Raw genomic sequence first — 8,543 nt, 5'->3', positions numbered from 1 at the left:
AGCCCTGTGCACCGCATCCTTTGCATCCTTCGCCTTGTGCCCTGGTCCTGCTACACCGGCCCTTCCCCACTGTACTGGGGTCTGCCCTCCTGGGGCCCTAACCTCCACCTGGGGAGGGGGAGAGCACAGCTGAGTCCCCCATTTTCCATAAGGCAAAGCAGAGTCTTGGAGTGGCAGTGACTTTCCCGTGGCCACACAGAAGCACAGGGTAGGGCAGTTCCTGAACCAGAACTGGGGCCACCCACCCCACCCTGCCTGCCCCCTGGGGGCTCCCTCCCACAGAAGCCTCCAGGGCCAGTCAGGAGCGGCGGGGAACAGCCCCGGCTTCCCCCAGGAGCCGTGCCAGCAGAAGGTAGTAGTTTTTCAAAGCGTAAATTCCGTGCCTCCTGGTGGAATGTCCTGTGTGGCCGCAGGAGGTGCAGGCAGCGAGGTCCTCGGGCTGCCCCGGGGCTGACCGCCCGCCGCGGGGTGCGGGGGCCCAGCCAGGCGGGGGGCTGGCCTGTGGTCACCCGGTCTGTCCGTGTCTCTCCCCTGCGGGCCCCGCGGGCCACCGACGTCCCCCACCCGGCCGCCAGCCCCCGGGATCTCCTGGCCTGGCAGGAGAACACAGGCTGTTGTGGACAGGCAGACACGGCCGCCGTTTGTCCAGGGGTTGGGGCGCCAGTTTGGAGGGAACTCACAGACCGCACAGTCTGCCGCCTCCCAGCGCTTTTCCAAAACAGCCTGGGCTCGGGGCGGCTGCGGTGGCCAGGGGGGCGGCTGCGGTGGCCAGGGCCCGGGAGCCAGGAGCAGGGCAGGGGGGCGCAGGGCGCTGGGCGCGACGAGCAGGTGAGGGCGGAGGGGTCAGGGCTTCGGGAGGGAAGGGGGGATGACTCTGTGACTGTGTTGGGGGCTAAAGGAAAAACAAACCTGACTTGCCTCAGAGTTTTCAGGCTGAGGCAGCCTTGCAGAGGCTCTGGAGGGCTGAGCGAGTCATCGCTGCACTGATGACAAGCAGCAGACAGGGGCGTGGGATCAGCACCTCATCTCTGACCTGACCTCTCTTTCACCAGAAGAGATTGCACTGCCTGCCCCGCCTCCCCCCTCCTAGGGACCCTGGCCTCCCAGAAGACACTTATTCCAGCCTTTTTGGCCTTTGCCCCCTCCAGGTAATAAGAATGCCTCCCCTCGGCCCACCAAGCTCTGGTGCTCTGACTCTGGCTCCCTTCAGTGGAGCCCCCTTCGCACAGCAGACCAGGGACAGGTGAGCCCACAAAGACTTCTGTGGGAGTGTGGCACTGTGACACCCCTGCAGGGGACTTGGTCTGTCCTGGAGGCTGTCTGAGGTACAGAGGGGGTTCCTTGGCTGGCAGTAGCCACATGGCTGGGCTCCTGGCTCACCCGAGGGCATCAGGCTCCTTGGGAGGGAATGCAGGGAGTCTGGGAGGCAGCTGTGCCTGGGCAGTGTCCACCTGCTTGGCTACAGCTCCCTTCCTTTCTGGCTTATCCACACCACAGAAGCCCTTTGTGCCTTACCTGGTGTAGACTTGACATTTTGATAAGCCCTTACTTCCCACAGCTTCTTCCTCTGGGACTCAGGCTTAGAGCCCTCTTGAGCTAAATGTGATGTAGAACGCATCATGACTTGTGCCCCCTGAAGGTGTGCAGTGAGAAAGTCTTACCCTGAGCCTGTAACTGCAGTGGTCATGTGGCAACCCTCTGCAAGGATTCTGGCCTGATTTGTGTCACATGTTTATTCCTTGGGTAGGAGGGTGGCTACCTCTGACTGGTTGCCCTGGGATGAGGGTAGGAGAGATGGTACCCAACCCAATCCATAACCACACCAAATCCCAACTAAACTTCAAGACCACCAGGCCCTACCCAAAGACCTACATCTCAGGCAAAAGTCCATAAGGCCAAGTTCCAGTTCCATTATAAAAAAGGGGGGGGGGTTATCTTCTGGTAACAAACATAAAAATCATCTTCAAGTTCTAACCTGCCTATGCTGTTTCCCCCTGCTTGGGGGTGGGAAGACACATCAATCCCTTTTGTGAGGGGTGTCACTTCGTGGCACCTCCCAAGGTGTTTACACCAACAGATGCTGAACTTACCCGAGATACAACCTGCACACCTGTGCCTGGTCAGAAGCCAGATGCCGCTTCTATGTTAATTTCATAATTCAAGTCTTGATTAAGTTCCATAACTTGTGAATAACTCCATATGCCGATTAGAGCAGGGGTTAGTTTTAAAAAGAAATGCAGATTTCTCAGTACAAATATGTACTCCATGCTGCACTTGACTGTGACCCACCTCTTCCCCTCCCCTCCAATCTCCCCAACACAGTGTTCCTCTCATTTCCCTGACCTGACTCCCAGCACAACTACCTGCTGCTGAGGGAGGCAGGTGTTGGGAGCCCTGCTGTGATTCTGAGAGTCAACATTGTGCATGTTGGACTGTGCACGGGGAGTCTGGGACTGAGGTCTGTTCCGAGCTCTATCACCCTCTACCTATGAGAGATGCAGGACCACCAACCTCCCCTCTTTGGGCTTCAGTTCTGCCACCTGAGAAGGAAGAGCTGAATGCTAGCCTTCCTCCCTGCTCTAACATTAGATCAGATTCTTTCTACTGCAAACAAGAGACTAAACTAAAGTAGCTTTGGCACAAAGGGGGATTTATTGGGAGAATGTCAGTTTGTGTCATAGACTCCCCAAGGAAGACCTGAACTTCAAGCCATTGGAAGAGAAAAGCAAAGCTGTCCTGGACATGCCAGCAATTGAGGGGGGAGGCATTGTGGAGTTACCTCTCTCCAGTGTGACAGCTCCAGAGGCTCCTTGGCATTGGGCCTTCCAGTCTCTTGGAAGACAGAATCTGATTGGTCCAGCTTGTGTCACCCTCTGGGCCAACTATGTCCAGGGAGCCAGAGTCACCCTGCATAGATGAGGCAGCTTGGAAGTGGAGTATGCAAGAGAAGCAGATAATGCCTCAAAAGTTCACTTCAGGTGTCAATGGTATTTATAAAACTCAATCTCAATGGTCTTGTAATGAACAAAGTGTTAAGAGAGGGTCTAACCCGAGAAGATGAAGCAGGAAAATTACTGATGCGGGATGGAATAAATCAGGGAAGGCTTTCTGCAGGAAGAAGTTCCATATTTTTCATGTGGTGCTATGTAGGTGGCCCATCTGGAAGAGCACCAAGCCTTGGCTTCTTCTTCAAGTCACTCCAATCCTTGCCACCCTCAAGTACTAGGTCAGGAGGCCCCTAATTCTCTTGTTGCAGAAATGTCCTTGGTGTCTGTGTGACTTCAAGCCCAATTCTACTGAGCAAGAAACATCATGTATCTTTGCCTCAGTTTTTTAATCCACAAAACAGCAGGATCAAATTAGTATTGCCCATGACTGAGGGGGCTTAAATGAGATGTAAATCAGAGGCTCATCAGAGAGGGGCTAACTCCAGACGACGAAGGTCTCTAGCAGCTGGCAGGGTGCTTGCCCTTCCCAGCTGGTAGACTCCTGGCTGCTGTACCTGGGGCTCCAGTCCACTCCTGGCACCTGGCGAGGAGAGCATGGGAAGGCATGAGAGGGGCACAAGCACTTGTGGGAAAGTGGAGCAACAGGAATTCTCACCCACGGTGAGGGAAGTGTAAGGTGGTGATGCCCCCTGGAAACTGGGTTGGCACAAGCTCCCTTAGCTGACTGGCTACTTTATCCTGGGATTATCCTCGAGCCGCTCTGCATGTAGGCCTTGGAGACAGATGTTAGAGTCTGATGGTTTCCACAGATCTGGAGCCTGTGCATCACTTAGCTGATTCTGCACCAAAGGTGTCGTGAGGCTGCATTCTCACCCAAGCTCACCAATTGTTGCCAGAATTTAGATCCGCAGCTCCTGACACCTGCCTGCTATTCCTGACCCCCCAGACCACATGGCAGCCTGTTTATTCCTGGCCACCAGGATGGTGTCTCAGCTGATCTCTACACATCTGATTATGTCAGGATTGTCTTCGGATTCATGTGAATTCAGTGGATCAGGAGCCTTAATTACATTTGCAAACTCCCTTCACCTTTGCCGTGTAATAGAACCTAATCGCCAGGGTAGGACAGCATGTATTCCCAGTCCCAGTCCCATGCACAGGGGAGGGGTCACACACAGTGATCCCCCAGGAGCAGGAAGTTTAGAGTTGCCTTAGGGCTCTGCCCCTACTGCCACAAAGCAACTCAGATCCTCAAACTGTGGGGCACAAATGGGATGGATTAGTTGCACAAATAAAAAGTTGATCAAAAGAAGCCAGACATTAAAATTTGGGGTATATCTATATCTATGGATTCTAAAAAAGCAAAATTAAGTATATTGCTAGGGATGCATATGTAGAGGGGTAAAACTCTAACGAAAAGCAAGGCAGTGATTACCATGTGGACCTGTCCCTTCCAGGAAGAGCATTCTTTCTTGACCTCGATGGTTAAGGTAGTAGTTACACTAGTATCTGCTTATGAAATGTCTTCTGTGCTATACATTGATATATTCACATGCATTATTTCTGTAGGCCTGTTGTATTTCATGCATACCAAACTTAAACATAAAAACAGACAGGAGATTTGTCTTAGGCAAGAGATGCAAGGAGGTGAGGAGGCTTGCATGGGACCGTGACACTCTGAGGACGTCACACCGCCTGGAGGCACCCGCGTCAAGTTGCTGTGGGGAAGCAAGAAGCCTGCTGGGGGGATTGATGGGGAGCTGCATACCCTACTGGCCTCCCCTGGCTCTGACATCTCCAGGCCCGGGCTAGACGAGAGACCAAAGCCACATGGGAACTCCTTTCTGCCTTGCACAAACTGAAGATGCTGTTCCTTGGAGGGGTAATCAGTGGTATAGACAAAGTACTTTGTTACAAGCTGAATGACCATGGTCACTGGCATCGGACTGAGCCCCAACCCCCAGTGCTGAGCCCCAAGTCCAATCCAGACTGCATCGGTGGAGCTAGTTTCTAACCTGAGATCCATGGCGGGCTTGTGGAGTGAGAGTTCCTAGATTCTAGAGCTTTTCAAAGGGGTCCAGGGATGTATAGGGAAGTTGCAAATCAGTGCTCTGTTTTGGGGTCAGTAATAGTAAAATAAGGAGAGATGGTCTTCTTTGGTCCTTATCTGTATCCCAGGCCCCAATTATTCTTCTTTACAGATTAGGAGACTGAGACTCAGAGTGCTAAGTACCCTGTCCAAGTTCCCACAGCTAGAGAATTGGAATCCTTGAGCAGATGTTATTTCTTGGGGTTTTCTCCCAGCAAGACAAAGTGCAGGCAGGGCCCCTGGGTGCAGCTTGCAGGAAGCCCGGGCCTCTCCTGCTCCTGTGCAGGCAGCAGGGGGGTGGCTGCTTCAGGAGCCCCGGGGCGGGGGGGGTGGGGGCTGGTGCAGAAGCTGTCAGACACTCCGTTCTCTCTGTGAGGTGGCAGAGAAGGAGATGAACAGAAGAAAAAGCCATCCCTTCCTAGGGTTCTGAGATAACTCGAGGGAGAACAGTTCCATGCAGCCCTGTCTCTGGCTTTCAGCAGATCCTAAGGCTGGGGGTGAGTGTGGGGGGGCCCTTGGCAGGGGCAGGCTGCGAGGTGCATCTGGGAGGCTGGGCGGAGTGACGTGAACATAAAGAGTCAGGGCATGTGTGGGCTCAGGCTGGAGAAGTGAGTGTAAGGTGTGTCCCGAGGGGTCAAACTGGCAGCATCAATACAGGGTGGGGGACGCAGATGAGCCATGCAGGCTTAAGAAAACGACCTCGGGGTCAGGGCTGGCCCCACACTGGCGCTGGCGGTGAGCAGCACCTAGAGAACTGGTTATGGGGTGGGGCCTGTGGCTGGGTGGGGAAGGGTTGAGGGCCAGGAAGTGATCTTTCCTCAGCCCTCAGCATCCACCCCACCCTCCCTGGAGCGTCCTGTCCTTTGGAGGGCAGACGGATGTCTCCCCTGGATTTAGGGGACCACAGCAAAGGGGGTGCCTTGGTCTGTCCCTCAGGGGTCACTCATCTTGTTTAGCCTCTCAAGCTGAGGAGGCTTGTGAGTAGTAGGAGCAAGGGGAAGCTGGACATGGGGCACCCCGTGGGGCTGGGCCTGGAGGTGGTGGGGTGCCTCTTATAGGCTTTCTGGGGAAGCTGGGAGCAGAGTCTACCCTCAGTGCCGCCCTTTCCTGGCACTTTCACTGCCTCCTGTCTGTCAGTCCCCCATCTGTCAGTCAGCAGGCTGAGTCAGAGATGCCCTGGGGTCGGGGGCCTCCTGCCAAAGGCCTGACTCACGAATGGCTGACTGGTTTCCCCGTCTCTGTCCCTCCTTGTCACAACACGCTGAGGGGGTGAGGGCTGGGGAAGCACACGAGCATCTGTGTCCTGCAGCAGTGGCACCGGGTGTCCGTCTCGGACAGGCGGATCCCCGGGTCTGGGGCCCTGGACTGCCTGCAAGCCTCACTGATGTGGGCCTCCTTCTGCTCCAGAGCCTGACACAAATCAGGCATGTGCTCGGGACAAATGTGAATGGGTGGATCCCATCCTCACTGCTGGCTGAAAATGTCCCTCTAGTCCTCCCCCACCCAGGCTGGACCCTGGCTTCCTCGATTCCACAAGACTGGAAAGTACTACGTTAATTTTTGTGCATTGGTTCAAAAGCACTTCATCCCATCATTAGCTCTGATTTCACATTGGGTTTTTTGTTTTTGTTTTTTTTTAAGATTTTATTTATTTGTTCATGAGAGACACACACACAGAGAGGCAGAGACACAGGCAGGGGGAGAAGCAGGCTCCCTGCGGGGAGCCCGATGTGGGACGGAGGACCCTGAGTTGAAGGCAGACGCTCAACTGCTGAGCCACCCAGGCGTCCCTCACATTCTGTCTGAATGAGGAATAACTCTTGCACTTTCAAGCTAAGGAATGAGCCTCCAAGTCTACGTGCTGTGGAGCAACTCTTCAGAGAAATCTGCGTTCCTGAGGTGGGGACTGGGGCTCCAGCTGAGGCCAGCGGCCCTTGATCCAAGCCAACCCACCCCAGGGAATGGGAGGTGCTGCGGCCAGGATCTGTGCCTCTGCTCCTGGGCTGCGGAACGGGACGCTCTAGGGCTGGGGCCTCAAGATGTTGGAGTCGGGCCCACGGAGCCACAGGTATCACATTGGGGGGAGTGTGGAAGTCCAGGTGGTCCCCTGTGTCCTGCGTTTAGGGCTTGCATCAGTAAAGATGTTTGTTTACGGGCAACAGGAAACAGGACCCACTGGCTCTCAGAGCTGCCAAGGCCAGAAGAGGCTCTGGCTTTAGGCAACAGGTTCCTGGGGTTTATATGGGATTACCCAGATGCTCTCTCTAGGTTTATCCCTGAGTCCTTCATTGTGTGTATCTGGCTCCATTCTGAGTGAGTGGGAGGCAGGTTGGCCAAGGACCACCCCAGTCCACAAAATCCTAGGAGAAAGAGAACTCCCTTTCATGGATCATATGACAATCCCAAGGAAGGCTCTGGCTGCAGGCAGGGACTGGAGTGCCTGATGGCCAGTGAGGTCATGTGCCTGCCTCCCAGGGGTAGCAGTGGAGTGTGTGACTGTTGGCTTGACCATGAGTCCCTGGAGTGAGACAGGAGCTTCCCAAATGACCAGGAAGACGGTGGAAGGGTGTGCCTCCTCCAGCCCCCTCCTGGAACACCTAGCCTTGTGGGCATTTGCAGCTCTGACCCTTCTGGCTGTCATGAGGCCAATGGCTCAGGGGGATGACAGACCTGTGGGGACTTATATGGGAGACTGTAGCAGAACTGGTGACTCAATAACAGGATTTCAAGCCATTTTGGGGCAGCAACCTCCCACAGGGAAATGTCTTTTCCCCTCCTGACCAGCAAACAAATATGCAAACCAGGTGGCACACACTTGCTGGGAACTTCCAGCCATGGGGCCAGCAGGGGCGTTTGGGTCCTCGTAACCCATTTTACCTGGGGCAGCACTCATGGATCTGGCAGGGCCAACCATGGCATGTGGAAGAAGGATGAAGGGCTGTGGGGCTCCTCGGTTTGGTTAGGATAGCACCTCTCCATCCCCACTGGATGATGTGGCTCTTCACCACCTCTGCCTCCTACCAGAACTGGCTGCCCTGGGCACTGGGCTGAGGTCAGTTTTAGGGGGCCCTTCTGGAAGCCAGCTCCCTCTTTAGGATGCCCAGGCAGCAGAGAAATCTGTTTTGAACAAGTTCACTCTTAACCTCCCACCTCCCTCCCTCGGCCCAGCTGCAAATCGCTAGCTCCTGTAGCTTCTAAACACCAGTCGCCAGATGGAATGGGGCAGCTGCTGGAGGCCTATTGTGAGAACCTCCCTAAGCTTTCTCCAGACTGAATATTCAGCCCCCAAGAGGGTCTGGTTGATGACCCTCACTCCTGCATCCAGCAAGAGAGCTTCACTCCAGGGGAGGGGGCACAGCACACCCTCCAGACAGTGCTCGCTTCCCGAACTCCTGAACCCTGCAGCTCCACACAGCGCCCCCTCCCCTGCTGGACACTGTCCTCGGCCTGCCTTCCAGATCTGAACCCCAGAGTCTTGCCTCTCCCCAGCCCACCCTTGGTTCTAC

The sequence above is a fragment of the Vulpes lagopus genome, chromosome 5 (genome assembly GCF_018345385.1).
Source record: "Vulpes lagopus strain Blue_001 chromosome 5, ASM1834538v1, whole genome shotgun sequence".
Lineage (NCBI taxonomy): Eukaryota > Metazoa > Chordata > Mammalia > Carnivora > Canidae > Vulpes > Vulpes lagopus.
This window is presented reverse-complemented; position numbering follows the sequence as displayed.